Consider the following 12,459-nt stretch of genomic DNA (forward strand, 5'->3'; position numbering starts at 1 on the left):
TCCAGTGCCATCTGATTAACAGCCATGGAATAGTTAGACATTTTATAAGGTCACCTGACTCTAGAAAATCTGTGTGCTCAAAAATTTTAAAGACTTAATTTTGAGACAGTTTGTTGCCGACTTTTAGCTCAGCTACTTTTAAAATCATTACTAGAAAAGGAGACCAAAATAGGAAAAAAAAAAAGGGAAAATCTATGGTTTGGATTCAGCTAATATGTACTGAAAGTTAAGTCCTAAAACATATTACTTCTTTTATCCCTTACACTCAAATTTTTGTATTATTATCCCTGTTTTAATGACAGGGAATCTAAGACTCAGAGAAATAAAATAAATGCTCAAGGAAAAACATAACTGGAAAGACCAGAATTACAGCCCACTTTTTCTCATTCTAAGCTTAATGATCTTAATGATCTTTCTTTTACCTCTTTTTTTTTAACTTTAAGAAATAATTTGACAAATAGAAAATTGTCAAAATAGAAAAAAACCCTGAATATCCATCAGCTAGATTCCCTAAATGTTGTTTCCCTACATTTATTTTATCATTCTCATATATATTATATACAGTATATATGTATATTTCTCTCTAAGCCATTAGAATAAGTTACAGATGTGAAGCCTCTTTATTCCCAAATACTTCAGGGTATTAACAAGTGTAAAATATTATTATGTAATCTATAACCCTCATTTTAAAATCCACCAATTCTTCCACTAAAGACTCTTACTTTAAAAGGAAAAAAAATTTTTTTCTTTTCCAAGATCCAATAAATGACCACGTTAATATACATTTAGTAGCCATATCCCTAAATCTCCTTTAATCTGGGACAGTTACTCAGACATTTTTATGTCTTTTATACCCTTGAAACTTTTGAAGTAATTATGTAGAAGAAGATCCTTTAATTTGAGATTGTCTGATGTTCTTTCTTGATTATTTTCAGGTTATGGATTTTTGGTAGAAACAGCACAGAAGTGATTTTGTATCCTTCTCAGTGCATTGAATCTGGAGGCACTTAATATCTATTTGACCCACTGCAGTTAATGATAATGGTAGTTGACATGATATCTGCCTGGTTTCCTTAATGTATACTTACTGTTTTCCTCTTTGTATTATAATTGAGTATGATAGGGGGGAGATTTGAGACTGTGTAATATCTTACTTCTCATCAAACTTCTGTTTACTAGTGTTAACATTCAATGATGATTCTCACCTGAAAGAATATTACATTGATGTTTGCCAAAAAATGAGCCTGGTGCTTTTCCACTGCACCACACTGAGTGACATGTCAAAGTATCAATCTGAGTCCAATCAGGAAAGAGAAACCACACAGTGGTTTAAAAAGTAAAATTCAATGTGAAGACTCTAAAAAGATATTGGAATAATGAATTTGGCTAGCATATTAATTTTCTTTTGCTATGTAGAAAATTATCACCCATTTAGTGATTGAAAACAATGCAAATTTATCATCTCACAATTTCTGTGCATCAGGAGTCTGGATGCAAGTAAGTCAGATCCTCTGCTCAAAATGACTCCAGGCTGACGTCAAGGTGTCAGTAGCATGCCGTTCTCATCTGAGACTTGGGGTTCTCTGCCAAGTTCATTAGTTTGTTGGCAGAATTCAGTTCCTGCTAGACATCAGCCATGGGCCCTTCTCAGCTATGTAGATATTGCCAACGGTTCCTGGCACATGGCTCCCATAGGAAGTTCACAGTGTGGAGTTTGCATCTTCTTTGAGGCCATACAGCACCCATTTCCCTGACTTCTTTTAAAGATCCCTCTTTTTAGGGAAGGTCTGGACCACCCAGGATAATCTCCCTTTTGGTAAACTCAAAGACAATTAGTTGGTAACCTAATAATGGGAGTGATATCCTAACATACTCACAGGTTCCATCCACACTCAAGGATTGCACATGATGAATACAGCAAGGGGCAGGAGTCTTGAGGGCACTTTAGAATCCTGCCTAGCATAGCTAGTCAAAAGTAAAGAGAATTCTAAAGAGTAATAGGAATAGCAGCTATAATATATAATAGCAGAGATGTAAGTGGGCTTAACAAACTTTTTCTGAAAAGTAATTATTTTACTTTTCTGAAAAGTAAATTATTTTAGATTTTGCACACCAAGATGGCACATACACTGCCATTGTGGCAGGTGAGTAATGAATGAGCTAGGCAGTGTGCATGTATACAAAAAGTCAGCTGGTTGGATTTGGCCCTGGGCCATAGTTTGCTGATCTCTGTGATTATAATACAATGCAACGCAATGCAACACAACGCAGCACAGCACCACACCACACCACGTAACATAACCGTAACATAATATAATATAATGTATAATATAAAATGGCCGCTACCTCTAGGGCTCACATAGGATTCCCAAGGAAAAGGCAGCTCCCAGGACTGAGATCCAGACCTTGGTGGAGCGCGTATGGCTATGACTCACCAGGTGGCAGAAAAGTGGTACAGCACCAGCAGAATTTGCTGGATACATATCCTCTGGAATTTTCCAGATACATGTCCTCTAGGGTGCCAAGGAAATTTGTTCATCGGGAGGTGTCTCACCCGAAGCATTCTGCAGCAAAACCACTTGAGTGGGTGCTGGGGGAAGTTGCTGGCTGCCAGACAAGCTGGCCACTGTGCACTGCAGGAGCCAAGCTAGGGTGCCTAACCAGGAAGCAAAACCCTTTCTTGCAATGTCTCTCCAGCGCCCTCTAATGACAAAGATTAACACCATGCTAGCTGGCAAAGAAATCATTTTCACAGAGCAGACAGAAAGGTTGAATTTGAAGCTTAAAGACAATAAATCAGTATCTGGCACAACAACTAGATGAACGGAGGGCGGGGCGGAGGGGTGGAATTTACAAGCCACAAAGGGATAGGCTGAGCAATCCTGCTCTTACAGAGTTTGTTGGGAGTGAAGGATAAAAGAGCAGGTAGTGGAATATTTGTGTGAAAGTATAATTGTTTTTTTAAAGACCTCAGAGATGACTTGGTGAACTGGAATGAATAAACAGGAAATCCCTGGCTGCTATAAGCAAAAGAGGTGTTTAACAGCATCACATAAGAAGGATCATAGAATCATATTTCCTGCCCTATAAGTGGGACCATGTATGTACTTTTAGCAAATATTTAATGAGCACCCACCAGGTACAAGTACTATCCTAGTTACTGAGGGGACCATAGTAAACAAGATAGGTGTGGTAACTGACCTTTTGGCCCTTAAAATAAACTAGATAATAACGAGAAACAAAACAACAAAATATGTACAGTTTGTGAAAGGTGATACATAGGAAACAATCTGGATGCTATCATAAAAAAGTAACTGAGGGAACAGGGCAGCTGACTTAGGTTCAACTCGAAAGACTGCCTGATGAGGTGACATTTGAGATGGGAACAGAAGAATGAGGGGAGTTAGGCAAGTGAGGACCCAGGAGAAAAGCACTCCAAGAAGAGGGAATAGCAATGACCAAGGCCTTGATTGAGAGAAAAACAGGCTGGGTGGGAGGAGCAGTGAGGCTATGACTAAAGGAGAGAGGAGTAGACACTGAGGTTGAAAGGAGGGAGAGGGAGTTCTTGTAAAGAGAAGGAGTGTGTAAAGGCCAATTCACATCTTTGCGACAGATGGGTCCTGATAGAAAGAATAAAATATCTAGGGCCTCTTCAAGGAAAAGAGAAATCATGTAGTTACAACGTCTGTAGATTTCCTTGTGATTTTTCAGCATAGACTATGTGATATTTGTGTCCATAGGATTAGGTTAAACTATAACCCAGCTTAGCTGGTATTCTAATCTTGAATGCAGCTGGCCAAGATGGTCAACCAGCATCCGAATAAGAAGCCCATAGTCTAAAGGCAAACACTACATGTGTTTCTCTTATCCATAACTCAATCAATACTTGTGCTAATAAAATGAATCTCAAAAATGAGTTTTATCTGTAAAATTAATGGCTAATTATATTTGGATGTTAGAAATTTGACTCACTGGTGAAAGTAAAAGTATGAAATTTTATGTATTGACAAAAATATTTTAAATTCACTTCTCACTCAAGCATGAACAGAGGGTTTAAGAATCCAGTGAGGCATGTAGCTTGAATGTTATGGATGGACTCCAAGGTTCGATTGCAAATTGGTCCTGTTTCCAGCCACCAAGGATTGTCCTTTCTTTATGCTGACAATGGGGGTAATAATACCCTGCCTCTGAAATTTTGTCACTCAACCTGTGATCAAAGGTCCTAAAAAACATAGACTTGGGACTTCATCAAATTTATACAACAGATTGTTTGAACTAGTTTACTTACTTGCAAATAAATGTTTGTTTAGTAAAGGCATGTGTGGAAGAATTCTGAAACTTGCTCTCTTTAAAATCTGGTTGCAAGTTTGGGGGAGATATTAATCCTCAGCCACCCCAAACTTTTAGTGGCTACCATTTGTTGGGCAAAAAGAACCAAAGATATTTTTCTTGACCAAACTGGCATATATGTATTTGCAATACATTCCCAGAGTGACAAAACCTGGCAGCAGGAATTTAACAGCACTTTGGAGGAAAGCATCTTTCTCTAAATTTGATTGATGAGATCTCTAGATTTAAAACCTGGACCACAGGTAACTGCATCAGAGGATGCAAATTTTTCTGCAATTAGCAATGAGGTATTCAAAAAATCTAAAGTCCATCCCAGAACAAGAGGGTTATGAAACAAGAACACTCAGGATTTAGATAAGAGGACCTAACACCCTTTGGATGAGGTTTCCTTCATGTGGCTAATTGACATTTGGGAGGGCTGGGCACTCCAGAAGTATACACATGGGAAGGGGTGTCCTTTCCAATTATTCCCATGAGGTTTCACTATCTTCACTGTGGCTTCTATGACTTGGAGCTGCGAGCAAAGACCAGGCCAGACCCAACTCTCAAGATAGGCAAGAAAATATTACCTTAATATTCAACTCCCTTCTAATCTACTAAATAATTAAGAATATATTTATGGTAATTTCTAAGACCTAATCAATTTTTATGAGCTTTTCTACAAGATGTCTCCAGTTATGTTTAACAGTAATTTATTATAAGATAGACTGATGAGAGAAATCGAAATTATGTGTGGAGAAAGTTAGCTCCAGAAGGAATAAGTGCAAATTACAGAATTAGAATTCATAGTCTTCTTTTTATTCTTTTTATTAAGAATGCCAGTAAAATGATAACTGGGATGTAGGACAAAAGCTTTCTAAGATATTGGTAATTCAAAGGGGACCCTTTGTGGAGATCTTGAGAATATACCTAGGAGATCCTAATTAAGGGAGCTTATTGACAATGTCCCCAGTGCTTTGGAATCCGTTGCCACATTTGCCTGAAGGCTTGCTTTACCCTGTCCCCCACTCCCTGAATATAACAGAGATACTAAGGCAGGCCTGTTCTTGGAAATGGAACTCTTCTGATGGACAGTTTTGGCTCAAGGACCCCAGATGGCTCACTAAGCCTTCAGTAGACTGCTTGGCAGTCTAGAACATTTCCACCTAACCTTCCTTCTTGCTTTCCTTTAGTTGTGGTCAAACTGGCATTGCAGTCTGATGACTCTTCTAGCCTTTCCTGGCTCCCTCCCCATTTTCACTCAACAGGCATTTCATAAATCTTTATAAATTTGATCACATCTTGGTGTCTGTTCTTTGGAGGACATGGGCACAGAATTATTTCTACCATTTTTTCCAAATATTTTGAATGGGAAAATAGTCACAATTACTTTGCAGTGAATTCCTTCTCTCTCAGTCCTTGGGATCACTAAAATCTTTGGGTGAAAACCTACTAATTTTGAAAGAGAACATATAGTAGTTTTGGTGATGCTGATCTGATGTTATTGAAGTCTATTAAGTGTCCCTCTTTTAGAAATGAGACTATAATCCACTTAGGTCATAGGTTGTAATTCTTAGAAATGCCTTTGAAATTCTATAGGGAGATTTACAAAACCCTTGCAGATAAAGGGCAGCCACATCATTCTTTTCATAAAACAAAAGTAAACTCAAGTTTTAGTTTTGCAAAATTAGTTGTGAACAGGTTGTGAACTTAAGAATCTTTTGTTCTAACTCTCCCCTTCCCTCTTTTTTTACAGAAGGAGAAATTTAGCAGATGGGTGAGAGGGTCTACCCAAGGCACACATGCTGTTGGTCTTTGAGACTGGATTATAACACAGGAATTGGAGTGCTCAGTGCTGCCTGGCATGAGCCTCTTTAAGCTGCTTACAGCTGAAGGATCTTCTGGGGGGATGGAACAGCATTTAAAGGAAGATTCACGCCACATTTAGAACTGCCCTTTGCAAATTCAAAGGAATAGAAACAGCATCAGACTTATTATTAAGTACAAAGGGAATCTGAACTCTTGTCTTGTCTTGGCTCTCTTAATAACTGCTGCCTGGCATTGGGAAATTCCCATAGCATCCCTGGATCTTAGCTTCATCTATAAAATTTGGTGTTAAGCTCAGTTATCACGAAGGTCCTTTTCACTCTCACATTTTTATGTCTGTCCATGGTGTGTAAAGGTAGGGTGTTATCAAAAGGTTAAATTCAGAGTAGAGCAAAGCAAAGGGAAATCACGAGGTCAAGAAATATCTAACTTTTCCACTGTAAGATAAATATTTAAGTTTCTAAGGCTTTTCTACTACCTCAAAACAGACAAGTAGATGATGGAAAGAGAATCCAAAAATGACCCAAATAAGTTAACCTGTAACTAAAAAAGATTTTTTGCTTTTCTCTTCTTTATGTAATAAATTACTCAACAAATTCTGTTTGAAGGTCATTTATTAAAAGTAACTTATTGGTTTAGTAGCCTCTTCAAATATCAACTCCTTATGTAGTAACACTTGATATCTTATGATGATTTAAGAATAACATTGCAGTTACCTGGTTTGAAATCATCTTTGAATTTTAAATGATGCTTTAATCTGTACTAATGGAGAAAATCTAAAGCCATTTATTTCATCTGTAATTTTAGTTCTGTGTCATATTTTGTTTGCCATCTATGCTGCCTTCCCTTTTCTTGTTTCCAGAGATAAGAAGAATTTAAGTCATTTATTAAAGATTTGAAAAAAATATTGCCAAGACCTTCTCATACAATGCGTTGTGCTTGGCGCTTCAGGGGTTATAAGGTATGTATGACTCCACTTGTGCTGTATACCTTTCATCTTCCTTTCTAGTCAACTCTCAGTTTTTTTCACCCTGCTCTCTTTGGCCCTGGGGGTTGACTTTTATAGATTGCATAAACAGGGCTCCCTGCTTCCAGTTGGGTTTGGCCAATAGGGAGCCCCAGCAACAGATGAGAGGAAGGGAGAAGAGCGAGATCAGGGCATTTATTCTCAAGGTTGCTTCCTGGGAGGCTGTGTTCCTGGGAGGCTCCAGGTGTGTTCCTCAACCAAATGACCCTTCTCCTCCAAGGGTCTCCCTTTGTCACTGTGGCCTAGGTATGTCAAGAAGAGAGAGAGCCACTGGGCAGTTAAGAGATTCTGGTTGAATTTTGTCAGAACAATTCTGTGGTGCAATGTCAAGGAAAGCCTGTTAGAGGAGTGTGGGGCAGTGAGGAACTGAGAAGGACTAGTCTTGGCTGTGAAAAGGAGAAAGATGGCAGAAGTGGTTCCAGAGGAGAGTCCTAAGGAAAGCCTTGTGTTTTCAGACTAGAGAAATTTGAGAATGTTTATAGGCTGATGAGAAGGACAGAACATAATTGGACTGGTGTTTGATGTTCAGAAACTAGGTCAAAAGCACAGGGGGAGAGAGGGAAACATTTAACCTGAACAACTCCGGTTTTTAAGAAGGAGGTTATGAGGGGCATGTTCATAGATGGACCTCTAAGACTCTTTGTGTAGGGGAGTTGGTGAAGTTATTTCCTGGAAATTCCTATGCTTTCTATGACACAGGACATTGGAACAAAGGAGTTAGAGGAGAGGCTTTCAAGAAAGAGTGATCATTCGGACTGTGAGGAAATGGGAAGAGGAACTGACAAGAAAAGGGAAATCATAAATGGTATTGGAAGCTCAGCTGAGATCGGTTGTTGTGAATCTCAGTGACTACAGACATAACAACCTCTCTCAACAGTACAGGTGCAGAGAAATTTAACTGGATCCGTTTAGCTTTGTGGTGTTTATCTGGTGGATGCAAGGAAAGCATACGGAGTCAAAGGTGCTGACAAAAGAATTGATGATGGGATCCTGACTTAGTAATGAAGAAATGTGTGATCAGTAGAGCATCGATTGTGAAAAGAGGAAGATAAAGTTCTCAGAGAGGTTTGTTTGAAGACTAAATGTGATAACCAATGTACAAAACTTTCTCAGTGACTGTGCAGGGTCTGTGACTTTACACTACTTACAAACTAACAAATTAGCTTGCCACAGGATGCAGCAGAAGATATGAGACTCCTGGGTCAGAAAAAAAAGAACTTTATTACTCACAGCAAGTACAGTAGCCAGGATTTCATGCTCATTTGCATGGGTTTTCTATGTCTTCCAAGTCTTACACAGACCTATGTTAGATGTTTGCATGAACAATGGATTATAGTTACTGAAGGGGAACATTGAGCTTGGAAGTCCACCACTTATTTAGTAAGCAGAAGCAAGCCTGCTCATTGTCCAAGGGGAGGCATTAACTCATTCCTCAAGATGTCTTGATGCAAACACAACCCAGACTAATGGCCTGGCTTAAGTTTGGTCAGGGTCTCACATTCTTGGTATACCCAGCAAGATCATGCAGGATGCTCAGGGCCCATGGCAGATTGTTTCTTCCAAAAACTTAGCATGGTATTCAGCAAACAATAGGTTTTCTACAAATAGTACCTGTATGTTGATGACCAAGTTGATATTAATGATTAAGGTAAATTCAGTGGAGATAGAGGAATCAGAGATCCACAGTCAGAAGTATACATATGTTACTAGTGATAACAGTTATGATATTAAACTCCAGCAAAATGAACACTCGGGAGTGTCTGACTTATTTGGAAATGAAATGCAAAGAAAATGCGGTCACCCCTCGGGCTGAAGTGTGGTTTGCTGGCCTGGCGGGGGAGCAGCCGCGGCAGGCCAAGCCGCTGCCCCCATAATAGGGTGGCTGATCGGACTCACCGCCACCCCTGAAGGGAGCTCGGCATGGGCGCAGAGTGCCCTCGGGTCTCCCCTTCTCGGCAGCCATGCTTCCGCGGCCGCCCCTCCTCCCGGATGGCGCCACACGATGCCTGTGGGGCGGCACCCTTCTTCTTCTTTCTCCCTGTGCAGGCGCAGGGCGGAAAATTCCAGTATGCCCTTTTCCCCTCCCCCCGACAGCAGCAACAGCCAGGCGTGGGCGGAAAAATCCAGTCTGCCCTTTTCCCTCCCCCCGACAGCAGCAACAGCCAGGCGTGGGCGGGAAACTCCAGTCTGCCCTCTACCCCAGCAACAGCAGCCACCAATCCCTAAACCCTGCCACTTCCCCCAGCAACAGCAGCCACCAATCCCTAAACCCTGCCACTTCCCCCAGCAACAGTGACAGCCAATCCCTAACCACCACCCCTCCCCCTTCCAGTACCTCCCACTGACCTTTCTCCGGCAACCAATCAGAACAGGGCGTGGCTTCGACCAATCAGCCTTCCCCAGCCCCTATAAAACTGTTGCCTCTCCCTCAAAAAAGTTGGACTTGTGTGTTTACCTTGTCTCCGCGGTAGTTCTTCTGCCGTGCGCCCTCCAGTCCTGAGAGCCCCCGACAAGGGCCTGGCCTCCCTTGTCCCCAGTTCGTCGCCTGCTTCTCCGGGCGACCCCCTCGTCGCCGGCTTCGCCGGGCGACCCCGTCAGCCGAACCGCGCAACCCCTGTAAGACCGACCCCTCATCTGCTGCCGGACCGACCCCTCGTCCCAAGTGGGACCGACCCCTCGTCCCAAGCTGGACCGACCCCTTGTCTGCAGCCAGACCCCACCTCTACTGACTGAGCAAGCCGTCGCAAAATAAGAGAATAAATTGAAAAAGTTTGTATCAGAAAATTACCCTTGAAACTACTGTGCATATTTGAAAGAAGGAAACAACATACAATGAAATGTCTAAAGTAAGTCATAATGTAATTACATTTTTATGAACACAATGGATAAATGTGAGGTGCAGAGAAAGAAACACAAATGTGGCTGAGAAGGTTAATTTTACGTCTTATATCTAAGAATTGAAAAGAGGACAACTGGAAATACAAAACTGGAAAAAAAAAATTCAAGAATGGTTCTCAAACGGAATGGAATAAGTTACCTTCCCCAGACTCCCAAATAAGATTTCCTTGTATGATCTCATTTGAAGGTTATATGAAAACATACACAATACTTTTGAATCTAACCTCCAGCTTCCTCCAGTTGGATTTTCTCTCCAACTTCACAAAGAGGATAGGGATCCCCTACTCCCTTCCCTTATGAACTTATCCTGTCTTTACTTCTTGTCCCTTACTCTCTAATCACAAATCTTTACGAAATTGAGGCAGCTTTCCCAACCAGAGACAAGGAGTTTGGCTTATAATTGAATACTGAATAAAACCATTATCCTTTATGTGCTCTGATATTAATCTCAATTGAGGGGCTATTTTCTCAGGCTCTCTTGATGAGAACATTGGTTTCAGAGGGTCTTAATACAATTATTTTATTAATGTCATATGATTATTCCTCATTCACCCAACAAATATTCAGTGCCTAAACCTTTGTGCAATTAGTAATTACTGATCTAAAATTATTCAGGGTTTTTCCATTCTGCTAAGATTGAAACACCATTTTTAAAAAAACTAAGAACAAAACCTAAACAAAACTGAGCTCAAAATTGAGTTGAATTGTGGCACAGCTGTTATCTTATATTTATCATCTGGCTAATAGGTTTTCGTCCAAGTGACTTTATTTCAGATTACCTCAGGAGGGCCACCTTTGGAACCTGTTTGTGTAGGATTTGGGACAGTTGACTTAAATTTCAACTGGATTTGCTGGCTCAGCTAGGGCATGGATTGTTGGTGTGGTTAAATCCCCTGAGTCTTAGGGCCCAGGGTGCAGTTTTACCAGGTTTATCTCCAGGCAGATCCCAGGTTCCCGGGAACCCAAAAATGAGATGCCACACCATCCCTTGTACATTATTCAGAGGATGAAGGTAAAAGGAAAGGGTGTGATCCAGACTTTATAAAAATTAAAATTGTCTAGTGGTAAAGTTCAATGGTGGAACTTTCTAATTTCCACATATGCATTATATTTTTTAAGTTTATTTTTAAGAAGTCTCAGAGTACTATTAACTTTATGTAAATGAACGAAATTGATTTTTTTAAAACTTATAAAACTTCCCAGCTATTTCCTCCAAGAGCTCAAATCCCAAGAACTCTTTTTAAATAGCTTAACATCTTTAATTTTTCCAGTAATAAGCCAATTGGCTCATTGAAAGTACTGGACAAAAAACAAGGAACCTCTTCCCCACCTCTCCTGTTTTCTTAAATGTAAATATATTTCATGTAGTCTTCAATATAAAAGTATTTAAAGTTTCTATCCTTCATCTTTTATTTATATAATCAGAATGAACTAATTGTAGAATATTGCCCAAACTGATGATAATTTACAGATCTCTAAAGTAAAATTTGAAAGGAAAGGAAATTCTGCGGGTGAAGGTCATCTTCTGATCAATTTATCTCCTCCGCTCTCCACTCACATTCTAGAATTGTGTAAAATATGGATATTCAAGTCATGTGCCTTTGGGCAAAGGGTCAATAAGTTTCTACTCCAGCATGGGAGCCAGATGGCTAGACTATAGAAGCCAATAAATTGACCAGAGACATCTGGTCACCTTAGTCCTAGTCCTTCTCCAGGTGTGAACTTAATTTTTTAAAATCATTTGAGACATGACTTGAGAGCTGATGTCACAAAATGAATTGTAGTTTTGTTAATGATCACATTTAGTAAAACAGCTGGCTTTTTTTTTTAAGAGTGAAATTTTTTTTCTCTGTGTTTTTAAAAAAATGTTACATTAAAAAAATATGAAGTCCCCATATACCCCGCACCCCCAACACCCCACTCTTCCCACATCAACAACTTTTTCATCATCATGGGACATTCATTGCATTTGGTGAATACATTTTGGAGCACTGCTGCACCACATGGTTAATGGTTTACATTGTAGTTTACACTCTCCCCCAGTCCACCCAGTGGGCCATGGCAGGACATACAATGTCCAGCATCTATCCCTGCAGTACCACCCTGGACAACTCCAGGTCCTGAAAATGCCCCCATATGATCTCTTCTTCCCTCTCCCTACCCTTGGCAGCTGGCCTTTTAATACTGCAAAAGCAAACTCTCCATTCACTGTAATGGAAAGCTATGCCACCTGCTGGCATAGAGGTAGCAGTACCCTGTAACAAGTGTGGCTAGAAGGAAACATCACATTCCCTTTCAACACTGACCTGAACTTAGGATGCCCTGAGGATAAGGGAAAACAGGATCAAGAACAAAGCACACAAAGGGTGCACCCAAAG

Source organism: Dasypus novemcinctus, chromosome 3, assembly GCF_030445035.2.
Source record: "Dasypus novemcinctus isolate mDasNov1 chromosome 3, mDasNov1.1.hap2, whole genome shotgun sequence".
Taxonomy (NCBI): Eukaryota; Metazoa; Chordata; class Mammalia; order Cingulata; family Dasypodidae; genus Dasypus; species Dasypus novemcinctus.